The 19092-nt window shown below is 40.7% G+C and overlaps 1 long non-coding RNA gene across 2 annotated transcripts in view; it reads right to left on the reverse strand.

Moving 5' to 3' along the window:
* LOC137150817 (uncharacterized) overlaps positions 1 to 18561 on the reverse strand; it is a 34102-nt gene extending 15541 nt beyond the window's left edge. Inside the window, exons 1-3 of one of the 2 annotated variants that reach the window (XR_010919071.1) lie at positions 18507 to 18561; positions 16834 to 16911; positions 4677 to 4764 (exon numbers count right to left, since the gene is read on the reverse strand). This is a non-coding gene — a long non-coding RNA (uncharacterized lncRNA). Of the gene's footprint in view, positions 1 to 4676; positions 4765 to 16833; positions 16912 to 18506 lie in introns of those variants that run through there. The other variant, XR_010919072.1, reaches the window with a different exon arrangement.
* Between the last annotated feature and the right edge of the window lie 531 nt (positions 18562 to 19092).

Raw genomic sequence — 19092 nt, forward strand, 5'->3', positions numbered from 1 at the left:
TGTGTGGTGCCCCAAGTGCTGGAAGCAGGTCACTCTCCTTCTGGCTGTTCCATCTGTCAGACCTTTACACCCAGGGCCTGAAACAATAGGCAGACTCAACTATAGGTCCTGCTGCTTAAGGAAGCTCTTGAGGATCACAATGGTTTTTGGATCCAGGGTCCAAGAGGCTAGTTTCAGCTCCACGGACTTCCTGCAAGTCTAAGCAGGTGAAGGGTTCCAGAATGTCAGAGTCTCCCTCAGATCTAGGTTCAGCATCTCCCACTAGGCTCCGAGCCCTCCTAATTTGAATCCGACAGCCTCCTGGTCAGCGTCAACTACCTTGGTTCCAAGAAAGAAGCTGAGGGATAAACAGTCATTGTCAGTGGTGCTGTTTTTCAAACTTCACGGCCATCATATCCATCTGATTCTGATGGCGCATCTACTGTTCTGAGAGTACAGCTGGTTCCAGCTTCCACTTCAGGACATAGGATTGAGCAGTGTCAGAATGTGGGCCATCTATGTCTTCAGTTCCTGTTGTATCAGCACTGAAGAAAAAGAAGTCTGGAGATAAAACAGCCACTGTTAGGAGTGTTGGATCCCATGCATCAGATCTCTCGTATCCCTCTGACTATGACAGAGCCTCATTAATTCTGAGGTTCAGACCTCTCCCACCTCCAATCTCTCACCTCCAATCTGAAAAGAACTCTCTTTGTAATACCTGAAGAGACCTGTTTCTTTCCAGTTTGCTCCTCATTTGGCCCTCTCCGAGTGGGTATGTTCCTGCACCCCAGTCCTTGGGGATATTGGCAGCCCAGGGTTCTGTGGCCAGAATCCATTCTGTGTCCGAAATTTTACAATTACCCTCTGCATGGATGGAGGGGTGATGTTTCATCTACTAGAGATCTGGTGTTGGGAAAACTAGTGGATCCAGTCCCAGTGAATCCATTGATGATGCACACAGCAGTACCTAACATGCTGTCTGAGGATGGGGATGAATAGATAGCTCCTATCTTAGATCAGGAGCATATGGACATAGACTATTATCCTGGTTTATCACCTGATAAGCATGTAGGAGTGGCATATGTCTCCCCTCCTCCCCTTTCTGAGGATGCTGTACAGTTTCATGATTTGTTGAAGCATATGGTGTCCACTTACCTCTTCCAGAGGCACTGATGGGAGATTATCTCACCCAGTATTTGATATCCTTGGCGCTACAACTAAAAACAGGGTCTCCCTTCCTATTCAGGATGGCTTGATCCAACCCACAAGAGCAGTGTGGTTCATTCCTGCCTCTTGTCAGCCTATTGTTACAAAGGCTAACACGTTTTATCAGATACTGTCAATGGGTTTTTTGTACTTTCATACACACCGTTTCTAATTCACTGGTAGTGCTGTTGCCAGTAGGAGGGCAAGATTTGGACAACTTCACTTCACCCCTGCAGATAGAGAGGGAAAAATTGACTCCTTTGCATGGAAGGTGTATTAGACTGGGGAATTATCAAATGGTCATGGCATGTTATCTGTTCCACTTGTGGGAGAAGATTACATTGTTTGTTCAGGACTTGCCTGGAGGACAGAAAGCAATTGAAAAATGACATTTTGCTGGAGGGCCAAAATGTGGCTAAGCATGCTCTTAGAGCCTCTTTCAATGCCTCAGATTCTGCTGCAAGAGCAGTGCCATCTGTGGTGACTATGAGGAGATATGTGTCTCTTCATTATTCTTCTTTAGCTTGGGATGCCAGGCTCAGGCTAGATGATCTTCTTTTTGATAGGGATGATCTTTTCAGCAAAAAGACTGATGAGTTAGTGGAAAAGTTTCAATCTACAAGATCAATGGCACTATCACTGGGATCGATTTCATCTGACAGAAGGAAACATCTTCCTCCTCCTTCCTTTCATTATGAATGGCAGTTTTACTTAGTCATCTTCTTATTTTTCAGCTACTCCAAGGCACCAACAATACCAGCTGCCTTCTTCACATCAGAGTCATCATAAGAAAAGTTGCAGTCTACATCCAAACAGCCTGCCACTTCTGTGATGCCCTCATCACAAACACCAGACAGTTGGTTTGATAGGATGATTGAGCGGTGAGAACCATCCAATCAGGACCTTTCCACCCTTTCGTTTGGAGATGGGCTAGCCCATTTTATCAATGCTTGGAGGTGAGTTACATTGGACCAATGCATTCTAGAAATTATAGAAGAGAGTTATGCCATACAATTCAAGAAAATACTCCTTCCGATTACCCTGACCCATCCCTTTTCAGGGACCCGTCTCATGAAAATAGAGACATTGCTTGTGATGGGGCAGTTGAGTAGGTACCAGAATATCTCAGAGGTAGGAGGTTTTATTCTTCAAACTTTTTGGTGCAGAAGAAAGATGAGGATTTCATCCAGTCAGGGATTTAAGGGACCTTTGTTTGGAAGTTTCGGTTTCATATTTTAACTTTGGCCTCCATAATGCTTTCCTTTTCAGTCATGGATTGGTTTGTGACTCTTGATTTAAAGGATGCATATTTTCCCATTTCAATTCATCAAATTAGTTGCAATACCTTCAATGAGTGGTGGCAAGAATCCATAGTACAAGGTGGTGTCATTTGGCCTATCAACAGTGCTCACTGATTGTTTTTACAAAATACCTCTCTGTGCTCTATGCAAAATTCTCACCTGAGAAGACAAGGTATTTTTGTTTACCCTTATTTGGATGATTGGCTACTGAAGGCCACTGAATGTGAGGATCATGACCAATATATTTTTGGATCTGGGTCTTCTTATCAATACCGCAAAATCAAACCTATTTCCAACTCAGAGATTTCTGTTCATAGGTTCCATATTGGACTCAGTGCAAGAGAAAAACCTTTCTTCTGGAGGACAGGTGTCTGAGGTTGAGACAGCGAATTCTTGATGCTCAGAAGTGTCCAACTTGAAGGTTTTTTCTGGGTCTCATGGCAGCCACTATATCTGCGACTCCATTCGCCCACCAGAGAATGAGGCTTATGCAACCTGGATGTCTCAGGGTTATTTGGGACAGTTTGCAATTGTGGGTCATCATAACTCCAAACATCTTACTTTCACTGGGAGGTGGTTAATCAGAACAAATGTCTTCAGAGGTGTCCAGTTCAATCCTCCAGCACTATCAGTGATGTTAACTTCATATGTGTCAATCAATGGTTGGGCAGGGACATCTGACTCATCTGGCTGTTTGAGGGCATTGTCTCATCAGAAGAAGATTCTACGCATATATGTGTTGGAGTTAATAGCCATTTGTCTAGCTCTCAAATCATTCCTTCCTTACATGCAGGAAAGGATGGTGCAAGTAGTAGTAGACAATACTTCTGAAAAGTGATTTGTCAACAAGCAGGGTACTTCTCACTCTGCTCCTTTTTGTGCAGAAGCAATAAGATGATGAGACTGGTGCATCTTCCACAATGTGTTTCCAATGGCCCTGAATCTGGTGATAGAGAGCAATGTGATTGCAGACTGCCTCAATAGAGATTTGCTACAAGAGATTTTTAGGCTGCCCTGACCTGTGTAAGATATCTGCACCACAAACAGTTCTCTGTCACACAGCTGGGGGAGGGGAGAAACACCGTAATTTTGGCATGTCTATTTAGCATAATTAAGATGGTAACAGTGAATCATGGTGATTAGGTGAAAATGAAAATGTAGTTATTTTAGTCTAAAAGGTTTTAATAAGAGGCAAATGATAGTTTTAAGCAGTCATGGCTAAAAATCCAAAATGGCAGCCCAGGTATTTTACTTTAGGAGATCAAAATGGTGGCCTTAGAATGATTTGGAAAGCTCTAGAGACAAAGTACTCCAAAATACTTGAAGGAAGGGGTCAGTCAGATAGAAAAATCAGTTCTCAATCAGGTCCAGCACGAGTGATCATTAGCGTATTACGAGATGATTGGCAGAACAGGTACGCAGATCATAAAAACAAACAATCAGAAAGGGTCAGGATTTGTATGTAAGGAGGAGACCTGGCAGGCTTAGAGTGTAGTGTGTATAGTGTGTGGTGTGGAAGGGAGGAGAGCAGGTGCAGAAGAGCGAAGAGCGCAGAAAGGAGTGGAGCAGGCAGAGTGGAAGCAGAGAAGGTGGAGTGAGTGGTAGAGGAAGACAGAGCAGCAGCAGGAAGATATTTTCAAAAACAGCTGAAATCAAGGAGACAGATCAGAAGGACTTCTTGAGATGACTCAGAGGGAATAGAAGAATCTTAAGAAGTAAGCCTGATTTTATTAATATAAGGAATGAATGTGTATGTGTGAGCTAATAAAATTGGATGACTGTGTCTGCTTGAGCATATTATCAAGAAGCTGTCTCTCCCATTCTACCTGTGACTGACCACCACAGGTATTGCATGCTGATTTTAAAATTCATTTGTATGGATTTTAGATTATAGAGTTACATTGTACTGTATTGTACATGTTACAATAGATTAGATTGTAGATTTATATTATATTGTAGATTAGATTGTACAATAGATTAGAATGTACAGTTACATTGTACTTGTATTTGTACATGTACAATACATTTACAATATATTGTATCCAATGTCTTGTACAATACAATAACACAATACAAAGCAACATATGTAATAGAACCCAAGGCGGTTACAGTAACAATGCATTATTTAGATCTATTAAGATTGGTAATAAATAAAGAATACATTTTTTTTTTTTAAAGAAAATTGTTGCCTGGGTGTCAATCCTTCAATCGGAAGGCTGTATCCATGTCCTCTCAAGGGTAAATTGAGGCTGTCATTTCCAGGAAGTTTTTCAATGATCTAAAGGAAAAGGCTTGGTAAACCCTTGCAAATCCCCAAGGGCAAGACACATCTTGTTACCTTCTGATAGAGACAAGGCCTGTGACTTGTCCATTGAGGGACTTAGGTAAAGTCAGTAAAATTTTGGGGTAACAATGTCTTGGATGCATAAGTGGTCCCTGAAGGATCAGTTGGCTCATGACATATTTGCTAGATGGAGTCAACCAGTCAAACAATTTTACAGACTTAAAGTGATATACAAACTATATATGTATCAGTTCAGCATCACTGAGAGGAAGACATTTGTGGGGTGAAACAGAGAAACACTACACAGCCGTTTAGAAAAGCAAGAGAATAGTATATCAAGGAGTTTATGAGCCAGGAGTTTAGATGGGCAGAATTTACCAAGGACCACATTAGTATTTGGCCAGAACATTAGTAATCACAAGTGCCTTGAACCCTAGTTTTACATCTGATCCAAAAGGTAACGTGTCCAATGGCAGAATGCTCTCTAATCCCATGCCCAGGTCAATAGTTTCCCACCCAAGTATGAATGTGGCCCAACCTGAAAATCTCACAGGACCACAGCAAAGTGTGGTACAGCTGCATCCCCTAGCTCCTTGAAAGTAAAATGGAATAAATTAATGACACTTAAACTTTGTATTTATTAGCAGAATGCACCAGCACAGCATAATTTGTATGGTTTATCTTTAGTCAGAGCTAGCCTGGCCACAGGACCCTCCCTGATTTAAAGGATCTGGAAATGTCAAAAAGCTTTTCTTAAGAGATCATCTCTTCCAATGACAGTGTGGCATGACAGATTGGGCACTGGAGTAAGATTCAGGAGATCAAGGTTCTGTTCCTGGCTCTTCTACTGGCTTGATTGGTGACCTTGTGCAAATCACTTCACCTCTGTTTCCCCTTCTGTAAAATGGGGATAATGATACTGACTTCCTTTGTACAGTGCTTTGAGGTCTACTGATGAAAAATTCTATATGTGAGCAATGTGTTTGTGCAACTGGGCTCCAATCCTAATTGGACAGTTTGGATGCTACTGCAATACACATAATAAAATAATAATTTTAAGAAATAGGTAACTATCCCTTTCTCCCATGAAAATGTGAATAATCTCACTGAAGTCAATATGCATCCCCTCCTATTCAATTTGAGTAAGGGTGGCAGAGATTTTGCAATTACTGCAGATCTGGGCAAATAAGATAGAAAATAATGCATTTTGTCTAGACTGCTGGAAATGAAAATGAAAATAAATCTATCTATCTATCATTTCTAAATCTAAAAGAAAGATTAAATTAGGCTGGATAGATCAGATTCAGCCTCACATACTAATAGATACAATGATTCATCACCTTTCCCAGGACCCAAATATATTTAAAGATAAATAGTCTCTCATGCTGGGTTTTATGAACAAATGAAACTGTTCTTATCCTCTCTCTCTCTCTCTCTCTCTCACACAGAGGCAAACCACTCTAAAGCCTTCCAAGATCTACTTCTACTGTATTCCACCTCTGTAGAAGATGTGCCATAGTCTGTACTTTGATGCAAGTTAAATCAATGCAAAACAAATATTGAACCTTTACATAGCCTGTAAAATATGGAATTTCCACCATGTAAAGGAATTTAATTAACTTTTTAAAATCTTTGTATATCATTACCTTTTGAACATGTAAAATATTCCACTGTAGCAGATACAAGTAGGTTACAATAAGCTGGTATGAGCCATCTCACAGAATTCACTAAGGAAATCACTAAAGCTAACCCAATTTTTCAGGAGTGCTGATGGTATTAAAATTCTGAATAGCAACGCAAATATTAAAAATGCAGTCTCTCATATAACTAGACAGCGTATTATTGAATTATATTTTCCTAGTAATATATTATGAACCTGCTTAATGTGAAACTAGGTGAGAATGGTGTTGAAAACTGAAGCACATGCTATAAATTCAGTGAAGAGAAAAAATGAGGAAAAAACTAATTATTGATATTAGTGCTCATAATAATTGTGTGTTTCTTGAATTCCATATACTGAGAATTGTTATGCCAAATACTATACAGAGAATGGATGATATTTCTATACTTTAAAAATATCCCTTCAGGTAAAATCAATATACTACATTGGCTGTCTGCAATTCAAAGGAATTGGACACAAGTTTAAGTAGAGTAAAAAATAAATAAAATAGAAGAACGTGAAAAAACCGGCACAAAAGAGCAATTTACTTTGATGTTTGAATGCAGATATTTTTCAGAAAGTAATCGCACAAGGTAAAGCTATTCCACAGACAGCACTAAAACAGCCAACAGCCATAAGCTATTACTGACCTTGTCATCATTACTGAAACAATTGTGACATAACTGTTCTTTAACAATTCTTCTACTTCAGGTATGCATGACCTCTTGTTATTATTGTTTTGTCTTCAATAAATGTTTAGTGTGGCTATTTAGAAGTAAGAGTCCACTCTCCAATCATGTTTGAGTGTTCTTGTGTCTGTCCTACATTATTGTTATCACAAAGAAATGAAACAGAAAAGGAACTTGTACTAAACTCATATCTTCCATCAGTCTATTCAGCACCAGACTATTCAGTTTCATCAGTTTACCATGTCATGGTGATTTAGACATATACTCTGTTGCCTAAAAGGTATGATAATGGTACTCTCTCTGTAATTAGTGTTATGACTAATTTCTGTTAGAAGTCTGTTTTTATCCATGCCATCCTAAACCTGGCCAAAATTCAACTGATCCAACTGATATCTCATGTGTGTGATCTCCTGGCAGAAAGTTGTGGAAAATTGAGGCTCCTGGCAGAAAGTTGTGGAAAATTGAGGGGTAATTAGATAAGGCATTCACAGGGTATGACATTTTGAATAAATCAGAGGATTTAACTTTAGAAAAATCATTCTGATGTGTTTTTGAACATCATTTCTCAAAAGCAGCTTGGTCTAGAGTCTCCAACCATGGTTTATTCTTATTGATTTCAGAATGGGAAGTAAGGCCTTTATGTATATTTGAATAAATGAAGTGGTTAATTTTTAAATTATCCAGTTTGAATGTGGATACTCTTTGGGAACTCAGTGGTGTGTGTAATTGCGACTGTGAATAACTGATTGTTTGATTCACAGGCTGTACCAAAATAAATAAATAAATAAAATTGTTTCAGGTAAAGGTAAAGGTAAAGGAAACATATTTCATTGGAGGGTATTTTTTTCTTTATTTTTTTATTTTTTTTTTAAATAAAAGTGAAGTACTTTTTAAAATAAAGTTATTTTGTATTGAAAAAATGAAATGTTTTATGCTGAAAGATGTCAAAAAATTGATTTTTTGGGGAATGTTTTAACTCTTTTTCATCTGACACAAATTTACAATGTTTTGTTCAACCCGAATCTGCATTTTTGGATGAAAAAAAAGTTTCAGCCAAAAATTTTCTCCCACCTCTAATTATAATACATGTGAGTGAGTGTGCTGGCTTTCCAGTATCCTTAAACCCATTGTAATATTTGAGCCCAGGCCCGAAACTAGCTGAACTAACATACTTCGAATATCTGAGTTCAGGAAGGGATTGAAACACTGGCAAAGAAAGTGAGGATCTTGACATAAGGCAGAGACTTTTGGGCATGTTCATGAGTCTGTGGGTATTAAATTTTCATGACCTCTGGGCACAAGAGATGGAGTCCAGGTTCAGGAAAGTCTGAGTAACAGGGTGGAGTAGGAGGATTTGACATACAGCTGGAGGGTGATAGAGTAGTTTGGGTGTCTCAGAGCTCTGGTAACAAACTCAAACACTGTAGTTCAAAAGTCCTAAATATTGAAAAGTTTGGAAGTAAAACTAACTTAAAATCAGGCCCTTTCTTCTGACTGCCATTCCCCATCTATTTTTCCACTATGACTGACAGATCCCCACTGTCCCAGGAAAATCTCTATATTCCTGCATGTGCATTGGGACTTCTATGGGAAACCTAATCCTCCCACAACTTATGGTAAAGCCAGTCACCACAGCATCTCACATTCACTCTTATCCTCCAGAACACTGCACTTGCATCCAGTATGGTTGGGATACCCAGGTCTATTCATTCTTCCAGTACTGGTCAAGTCACTGACAGAGACAAGAATAACATAGTAGTAATTTATGTGTTTTACCAGCTTTTCTATGGCAATTGTCATTCTCGTAGCTGAACATCTCACATTAAATTCATGAATTTAGCTTCACAACATCCCTGTGAGACAGGAAAGTATTATCCCCTTTTTACAGATGAGGAAGGGAGGCACAAGAAGATTAAGGTCCTGATCCAGCAAAAACATTTAAGGACATGCTTACCTTGATGCATGTGAGTGGTTCCAAACCACATGAGTAGTCCTGTTTAGTTAAACACATGCTTAATTGCTTTGCCAGTTCCTCATAGATATTTAGGTGCCTAACTCCCATTGAAACCAATAAGAATTAGCGGTCTAAATACCTTTGAGGATTTGGGGCCAAGTGACTTGCTAAAAGTCTCAAAGAGCCAGGGCCAAAATCTAAGGCTTGGTCTACACTTACCTCTGCGATTCAGCGGCAGTTGACGGGAGTTACACAAAGTACGCAAAGAACTTGAGTAACTCCCGTCGAGTGCTGTGCTTCTCTTCTGCGCGCCGTCTTCACTGCACTGCGCCAGCAACGCAGCACTATGCCACTTGTGGGTGTGGATTAACAGTGTCGACTTCTGGATCGACTGAGCGGGTCTTCACTGACCGCTCAATCGATCCAGATAAGTCGATCTGACAGCAGTGACTTTGCTGCCGTCAGTGTAGACATAGCCTAAATGTACTGAGCCTCAATGCATTGACAGAGTCAGAAGTTCAACCTTCCTTTCCCCTTTTTACCCTCTACTCCCTTACTCTACCTGCTAGATGACTCATGACAATAAAGAAAGTAGTAATATCAGGGGTATTAGCACCACACCCATTCCATTCAGGCATCCCCTGGCATTACACAACTTCCTGTGTTCTAGTCATTGTTGAAGAGTGAGTTTTATAACTGACCAACAAAGTGGGAGTTAATAAGAGTGGATGGTGGGGACACACAAGATATATTGTTCCTGATTCTGATTTCACCTGGGTAAATCAGAAGCAACCCAGTTAAAATCAGTGGAATTGCATGAAAGTAAGAGTGAGGAGAATCAGACCCCTGCATTACATAGATGCAGTAAAAAAACAGTTATTTTGCTCATACATGAAATAAGAACTTAAAATAACCTGCCCTTGTTTTATTAAGTGATGGTTTCTGTAACTTCACAGGACGAGAAGTATTTCTCATTATGTAAAAACCGCAAATTCATTCTGTAATTAAAATTCTTATTAACCTGGGCTTTTGGAGACTCCTGTTGCCCCAGCAGCAACATTTTTGAGAGGTGATATCGTGTATGAAACCAGCAGCATTGTACTAATGTTGATGATCTTAAACCACTCCGCATCATGCTTGAATACTGGTTTAAAAAAATCAGAAAAGAGTCTTGTTTTCTAAATATTTTGTATAATTATTATGGTATAATTATTGTATTTATTTATATCTGGCAATAGATCCCTATATTGCTAATAATACCACACAAAGGCATCTATTAGATGGCCATGTGATGGGGTGGATTTACCCCCACTGAAGGAGTTAAGCTGATTCTCTGGGCAGCGGAAGTCCTGCCCCCCAGACCCTACTAGGCATGCTCCAACTGCTGCCCTACCATAAAAAGGAGCAGCCCAGCTCATTTTAGGCTGACCACAGAGGAGGGAAGAGGTGTACAGGAGGCTTCAAGCTAGGAGCTGTTTCAGCCCCTGATGGTGGGAGCCAGGAACCTGGAAGACCTCACTGGAGACCAGCCACCCTTTGTCAGCTGCCTGGAGCCAGATACCCCAGAAGATGCCTTCGCCAGGGGCTCTCTGACCCAGGGGAGATGCGGGCAGCAGCTGAGCAGGAAGGGGAACCTGGAGGCCCGAGGGATGACCCCATTGATGATCGGGTAGGAAGTAGCCCAGGGGGCTAGCATAGTGTAACCAAGGGTGGAGAGAGGCACTGGTCAGTGTATTTAGGAAGGATCCCTGCTGACCCAGTGTTGGGCTACCCCAACATCAATAGGGCCCTGGGCTGGGGCTCAGAGGAGCAGGGAGGACCTGAGTTCCCCCACCATGGGTGCCACCTCCCCAAAGTGGGTACCCCACTACCCCAATGAACTGCTGAAGTATGCTGCCCTGATCCGAAGGCAACTACTGACTCTGGCTGCTAGGCTGTACTGCCCTTATCTGAGAATGGTTATTGGCTCTGACCACTAGGCTGTGTTACCCATCGTGGGAGCCAGCAGATAGGCCTTGGATCTGCAGGACGCAGGGCTGAGGAGACAGTCTTGTCAACTGCACTTGAGGGGGGCACCCCATTTAACTCGTTACCCCCTTGAATTTTCCTGCTGGGGGGTGATAGGGAGGGCTTACCCTGTAACAGGCCATCATCAGCAGAAGACCTAGAAATGCCTTTCAACTAACAATATTAAATTCATTTAAAATTGATTGATTGACTGGTGGTCACTACTGATGTCATTGGACTTGATCCTTTTCTACCAATTTTACACTAGTATTACTCCATTCACCTCAATGGGATTTCTGCTGATTTGAGGAGAATCAGGCTGTGTACAGTTTCCCCATCTATAAATGGGGATGTTTTAACCCACATAGTATGGGTAAAATACCTACTTCACAGAGCTGTAGGAGGGGGTTAATTAGTTTAAGTTTCTACAGTGCTTTGAAGGTATGAGGGATCTATGTAAATAATGTCAGTTCCCACTATTGCTTTAGACCTTTTTTAAAGTACTTCTCACCAGGTGAATATGAAAAACAGTATAATCAGAGACTGATGGCACCTTCCTTTTAGTGACAGGACACCTGGTTTGGGAAGGATTTGTTGCAGCTATTCTGTTAATGATCTGTAAGGGGTACTTCTTATCCAGTGACCATGAAAGCTACCCATCTCAATGTTTCATTAAAAAGCAGTCAGCATTTTTCAGACTCCAACCAAATGTGATTCACCAAATAGTTAAAAACTCAGAAAAGCAAGTTTAGCAATGAATCTGCATGGAGGGAATCAGATGGCTTAGGAGATAAGTCCTTTTCCATCAACGTCACCTAGTGAGTGGACAGATATCTGCATTGCAAAAGCACTACTACAGAGAGCATCAAATGGTGTCTTTGTTATTGGATGTTTAGATTACATATCTGCTTCACCCTACAGGGAGTCTCTCCTCGGCAAAGCTGAAGCATATAGGTAAATGGGGATAGTGGAATTCGCTATTGCCACTTCTCTAGCACCTGCAATTGGCATTCCATGTTGTTTGAAGCATATTGGCAGAGTGGAGAGCACAGTGCTAATTCCAGCCATTGAAGAAATGGACCTGATAGGTGAGGAGCTGTGAGACATGCTCCATTCAGGTGGGATGGAGGAGGGAAGGTGTTGGAGGAAATTCCTAGCTATTCTGGAAAGCAGAGCTCTCAACTCAAGAAGAAGGGTGGGTAGAACTCTTAATAGGAGATAAAAGCTTGATCTAAAGCCCATTAAAACCAACTGAAAGGATTGCGATGGGGGTCATTAAGAAGAGAGGAAGGATAGTACTTCCTATCTCACAGCCCACTGAGGGTAGCAGTGGCCCATGATCCAAGAAGCTACCTGCTCCTCCTGATATCAAGGGGATCAACAGCTGAAGTGCTTTTGGGCTTTTAGGAATGGAAGAATGGAACTAGCACTGGCTCCCCTACCTGCTGATATCAGGAAAGAGCTGGAGTTTTTCCTTTAGTTAGGGAAGGCTTGTAGTAGTGAAGTAACTAATGTGTTGCAGGTAGCACACTTTTCTTAGTTGAATCAGTAAACTTCCTGTGGGTACTTAGAATAGTGCAATTTAATTTTATAATGACTGAAATATTATCTTGCCACTTGGGATCTGTTTAAATTGAGTGGTATGGGAAATATCAATGTACATATTCGAGAGATTACATTCAAGTGAACTGTGAAGGATTAACAGTTCTCATATGTATTCCTTTCTTCATGTTAGAAAAACTTCATTTCCAAACCTGTAACTTTAGCCACTGAACATTATTAAGCCTAAATTCAATACTCTGATCTCCCTCTTTAGGAGTTTACAGGGCAACGTTACAAAAGTTAGTGTTTTGTGCATCAAAACTTATTTAAAACCCCTTAAAACATATTCCTTATAGCAGTGCTAGAAACATTCCAACCAGATGTAATTTGCACTTGACAATCAGGCCATGATAACCAAATACTTTAAAATTCTAAATACATTGTAATCAAATCAGAGATGTGGGGAAGCTATTTAAAATACATTTCTTCTAATAAATAATTGAATCATAGAAAAGTAGGGCTGGAAGGGACCTGATGAGGTCATTTAGTTCATATCCCCATGCTGAGGCAGGATTAATTATACCTACATAATCCCTGCCAGGAGATTGTCTAAACTATTCTTAGAAAGCTCAAAAGATGGGGTTTCCATAGTGTGTCTAGGTAAAATGTCAAAATATTCCTTGGTTACTTGAAAGAAAAACATGAGCAGTTGTAGTAGAACTTGGACCTTTTATTCATTTGAGCCTTTCAAATGAGTTTTTGTAATATATATTGTGATAGCATTATTTCATTTTAGGGCTCTTGTGAAATCTGATGACTGATATTAATCATGTAGTATAAATTAATGGGGAAAATAAATGAATCAAAGATAGATATGAGTTCAAGAGACATCTATGTATAAGGTAAATTCCGCTCTCCACTGAACTGGTGTAAATAAGAATTAATTAACATTAATCTGTGCAATGGAATGCAGAATTTGGCCTACTAATTGTTGCTGTGGAAAGAGGATAAAAGGTGCTGTGAAAAAGAAAGATGGTACAGAAATAAACTATGAATTGACTGGATGGCCTTTTCCTTGTTCCTAATTTTTTTTAGGCTCTTAAATTTAAATCCTGCCCTAATATACTATTCACACTACACTCAGAGAGCTTTCATCATGTAGCTGATGGCAAAAGTGAGCCTTTGTCTAAATTTACTGTATGTATTGAATGAGATAATTTTGTGCAATTCTGTTGCTAAATAGAGATTCCAGTGAAAAAAAATCGCTCAATGTTTTAATTAAGAATATAGTTTATTTGGAGAATTATGCTAGGAATATTATACCATTGCTGAGAGATCCAGGAAATCAAAAACTGTTTTATGTCTTTGGAACCAGTAATCTTCCATACTTGTCACATGACGCTTAACATATAGCTACAGAGATATGCCTGCATCAACATTTAGGTAAATGGTTCAGCAGTCGTCCTAGCAGATTACTCCCATTATTTGTTCAAGCAATTAGTTGCTGATTTATATATTTTTTGGTTTTGCCTCTCTTGCACTTGTCAGCATAGTTCCTATTGAGGCATTGTAAATGACTCGAGAGGATATAGTTCACCCAGTTTCATATGAGTGAGTAGATTCAAGAACTAAAATAGGTGAAGTCCAATTTCACTGATTTAACCACTATATGAATACCAAGAAATTAACCATCCACAACACCAGCCAGTATCACAGTGCACATATATCATCAATTACTAATTATTTGTTGAGCAGCAATAGTATGCTCAGTGCACTACAGCAGACATGATCCACGCCTCAAGGAACCTATAGTATAACATACAGATAATCAGAGGTGATTCAGAAGATGGTACTACCTTTGAATGGGTTTAATTTACTTTTTTATTTAATTTTCTGAATGAGCGAGGCAATGGGGTTATATTAATATGAATTAGTGTCTGTGAACCTTGCAGAAGAAGTGAAACTTTAGACAGGAGTTGACTGAAAGGAGGTGGGGGCTAGGCACACTGTCATAAAGATTTTGTTTTAGGCACAGGGCACAATATGGAAAAAGGTAGGAAAGCAACAGAGGGACATGGAAATAAAAGGAGCAGAGAGGCTGGCATCATCTGCAGAGAGAAGGTGATATGATAAGAAACAAGAGTGGAGATGTAGCAGAGGACAGTGTGCAGTAGCTTGAAGGTAAGGACAAGAATCTTAACTATGATTCAGGTATCAAAGGGGCACTAGTTGGATTGACTGGATTAAGAGAATTACATGGGCTGAGTTGTGATTAAGGAAAATTATTATGGTGTAGAGGAAGGATGTGGGAACACAGACCTGAAAAATGCTGCAGACAGAAAGGGAAGGAACCACCAAAAGGGAAACAGCCTTCTCTTAGCTTTTCAACTGTTCCTTCTATCTAGAAATCAGTTATGGAAGCCAAGAGGAGAGGATTTTAGGAGGAGGCAGTGATCTGTAGGGGCAGAGAGAAGATATTGAAGAGATCCTTAGACTTAGCCAGGAAGAGGCTTTTGGACTTTGGTAAGTTCAGTTTTGGTGAAGGAAAGACACCAGAAACTAGACTGAAGGGAATCTTGAAGGAGCCAGGAGAAGGAAGGTGTCAGACAGGGTCATGGGATGATTTTTAAAGATGGAGCATACTTGAAAGCTGAGAGGAAAGAATGATTAATTCTCTAGTCATGAAACTTGTTCCCTCACATTATGTGCATTCACCGAGATGCAGCAATTAAAGCCCTCTGGTTTTGCACAACACATTTAATGTCATACATAAACTTTTATCTTGAATTCAGTCCATACAATATATCATAGACTAGACCATTAATCATTCGGGCTAGAGAGAATTTTGCAATTTGCTTAGTCCTGAGTGCTGGAGTTGCAGTGGATAAGCTCCACTGCGTCACAATCTTTGTTTATTCTCCTAAAATAACTTTCTGCTCTTGTAGAATATCTACACTGAAAAAAAAAAAGCCACCAAAGAATACACTATCGGGAGCAGTCCATGGGGAGCAGTGGAAGGGGCCTGGTACTACAGAATACAATTCAGAAAGGACAGTCTGAATTTCCCAACCGTATCTCTAGGACAGCCTGCACTAGCTTGCCAGGAGTTAAAACTGCATTCTCCCAGCAGGACTCAGGGGTAGGAAGCAGTAGCACTGCCTGCCCTCTGTCAAAGATAAATACCCCCATTTGTACAATTGCCTCTACAGGTGCAAGAGGGTGCAAATCCCATCTCCTTGAGCCTGTGTACTGAACAAATCCCAATTTTTAAAAATTGCTAGAGATCATGCATTGCAATAACTTGTCAGATTACATGATTGCTAGTCCATGCAAATGTCCATCTTGTGCTATGGTAACTCTGCTGACAGCTTTCACTAGGGAAAATTTTATTACGGTAAACAAACATTATAGAACAGGCTTTCTTTAATAGTGTACAATATTTCATATTTTCCTCATCAGGTAATTTGTGCAAACAGTATAAAACAGTAAATTCTACAAAAGTATATTGAGTATTTTTCCTTTTAAAGTCCACATAGAAATAATTTTAGTATTCAGTAGAAAGAATAAAAAACCAGGTTTCTATGATGCTGCACATTCCGAGTAGTATGCAGTGCTATTTACAACAACATTTTAAACATATTAATTTTCTTTTATTGACGGCCATTGGCACTTACTTAAAAATGCAGTTTTTTATATCATCTTCTGCTTAGCTGGTTGGTTCTTCCTCACATGCTCAGGCACTAAAGTGCCATATGTGGGGTTGGGAAGGAATTTTCCCCCAGGTCAGATGGTGGTGACCATGGGGTGTTTTTTGCCTTTTTCTGCAGCGTGGCATGCAGGGTACCTGCAAGGATTATCTGGGTATATCTGATTTGATCAATTCCCTGCCATTCCAGGGGCCTCAGGCATTGGTGAACTTCAGTCCTTCTTATTCTCTATCTGTGACACAATAGTTTAGTCTTCTATGGGCTGTAATACTTTGGTCTAATTTTAGTTGTTGGATTGAGTGTGAAAGTGCTGGTGTCCAACAATATGCAGAGGGTCAGACTACATGACCTAGTGGTCCCTTATGCCTTAAACCCTATGACTATCTTGTTGACCAGTTGTTGCATCAGGTTTAAAATAACTGAGGTACCAAGATATTACTATTAAAGATTATTCTGAATAGTATGTGAGAAATATAAAGACAGTCCCTGCCCCAAAGTACTTACGATACAGGGCACCAATCCAATGCCCTCTGAAGGAAAAGGAATGCCTCCCATTGATTTAAGTTGGAATTGATTCAGATCCTGAGAAAGAGACATGGATAAAACCAAACATATTAGAAGACCGAGGAGAGTGCAATCTTAGTTCCTAATCCTAATTCACTGAAATGTCACTGTAGGGTCAGGAGCACAGAGGATTTTGCTTTTGTATTGTTTTCTTCATCTCTTCTCCTGTTAATCTAATGATGAAATGGAAAAACACATTTGATGCAAGCCATTCTTTGTGGCCCTTACCAGGTGAGCTTTCAGTTTACTCTTTTAAACCTTTTCCAATTTATAGAAAGTTTAAAAATTACATTGCTTCCCTTTTACAGAACACAATTCTTAAGAGATCAATGACACACTTGGTGGAACTTAAATTGCTACCCAATTCTATACAAGTGCTTTTTAATATATACTGTGGCTGCCAAACAAGATCTGGCAGCTTTTCTTCAGACTCTCAGTAATACCCTTTTCATAGCATCTATTGTTGTGTCTCCAATATTTGTGTCATCTGCTATGCTGCTGTTGGGAAAAAGTCAGCTAAAGAAAAGGTACAAAAATAAGCAAAACTATCCTAATGTCTCACTAGGGTCCCAAACAGGGCTTGGGATGGGGGGGATAATTTCTCTTTTTATAAATGAAGAGCCACATTCACCAGTATTTAGGACTGGAAATCTGACAAGGTTCCCTGTACAGAGGATCCCTGGGATCATGGCCTTTGGGGGTATCATTTGGAACTCTTCAGTGCCATGGCCCCACCCCAATCAGAGTTCCTGAAAACTACTTGTATGGCACCATCACCATATTGTCTGAGCACTGTTCGAGAGATCAGTGAAGACCAGGGCTATATGAAACTTTGCCTCGGCATTGGTTCTCTGCCCCTTTTATCATTGTCCCAGCCCAGTGCCAGCAATGTTCTGCTGCAGTTGCATTGCCAGGGACTTCCCTGACAGCCAGTGCCATGTAACTTCATCCTACAGGTGAATCTCCCACCAGGGAAGGAAGACATATCCAAAGGCAGTATTTTAGGGAAATAGTATAGTTAGTGGAGGGATAATGTACAGATAGCCCCCATCCTAGCTCCTTCCCTACTTGTGTATCCAGATCCCCCAGACCTCTGTGGAGGTGCTTCTGCAGGCCCTGGGGAAAAGGGAAGAATACTACAATTATCACTCCGTCCCATTGGCCCACAGCAGACAGCTGTGTTTTTTTCCCTTTTCCTCTGGAGGCCAAGCAGCGGAAATGTACCAAAGTGATTAGTTTAAGGGGAGTGAAGGGGAAAATTCCCCTTATTAGAGATTTTCTGTTTGAGCTCTGCTCCCCAGAGTGTTCTTCTAGTGCAAATGTAATCTTATTTCATAGCCTACAATTGAATTGAAATGCATGAGAAGTGATTGTGGCAAGGTGGACCTGTTTTGCCCCATGGGTCTGCGCTCCTTACGGCTATGCCAGCGGTGTGGCAGGGTGGGAGCGGGGGGCCCAGTCTCACCCTCTACCCCAGGCACCGACCCAGGGACCCTGTGAGGAGTAGCCTCAAACAACTTAGTCCAAGGGCTACTACCTCCCAGCTTGTGGCTCTCCTTCAGGCTCTTTGGGGCCAGCGTCCTCTGGTCTTGGTTGCACAGGCTCCTTCTTACCTCTCATGGCTGGGTGCTCTCACCACATCCACACCTTGCAGCAGCTCTGCTCAACTCCCTCTCAGCTGCACCCATCTGCCTGGCTGGGAGGCTTTTAACTGCTGGGGCAAGCTCCTTGATTGGCCCCAGCTGGCCTGATTGGCATAATTGGCCTAATTGTCCTGGAGTGGCCGCAGCTGGATCACCCAGGGAACAAGGATTTGCTAAGCCTGCGGCTGATATATATGCCTTCCCCGCACCTTCCTATAGTTGTCAGGGCTGGCCCCGTCACATGATATATATATATATATATATATATATATATATATATATATATATATATATATATATATATATATATATATATATATATATATATATATATATATATATATATATATTCTTGAAGCAGGCCTGTTGTTAAGGATCAGGCAGTGGGCTGTCTTGCCTAATGGTCAGGGCGGGAGGCTCGTCTAGAGGTTGCAGCAGAAGTGACCAGGCCTAATGGACAAAGGCAAAACCAGAAGTTGAGTTACCAAGCCAGGGAGTGAGCTGGAGCCAAGACCCAGAAAACAGAACCCAAATGTCAGAGCTGTGCTCAGAAGCC

The sequence above is a fragment of the Emydura macquarii genome, unplaced genomic scaffold (genome assembly GCF_026122565.2).
Source record: "Emydura macquarii macquarii isolate MOO-44397 ecotype Brisbane River unplaced genomic scaffold, CSIRO-AGI_Emac_v2 contig_1027, whole genome shotgun sequence".
Lineage (NCBI taxonomy): Eukaryota > Metazoa > Chordata > Testudines > Chelidae > Emydura > Emydura macquarii.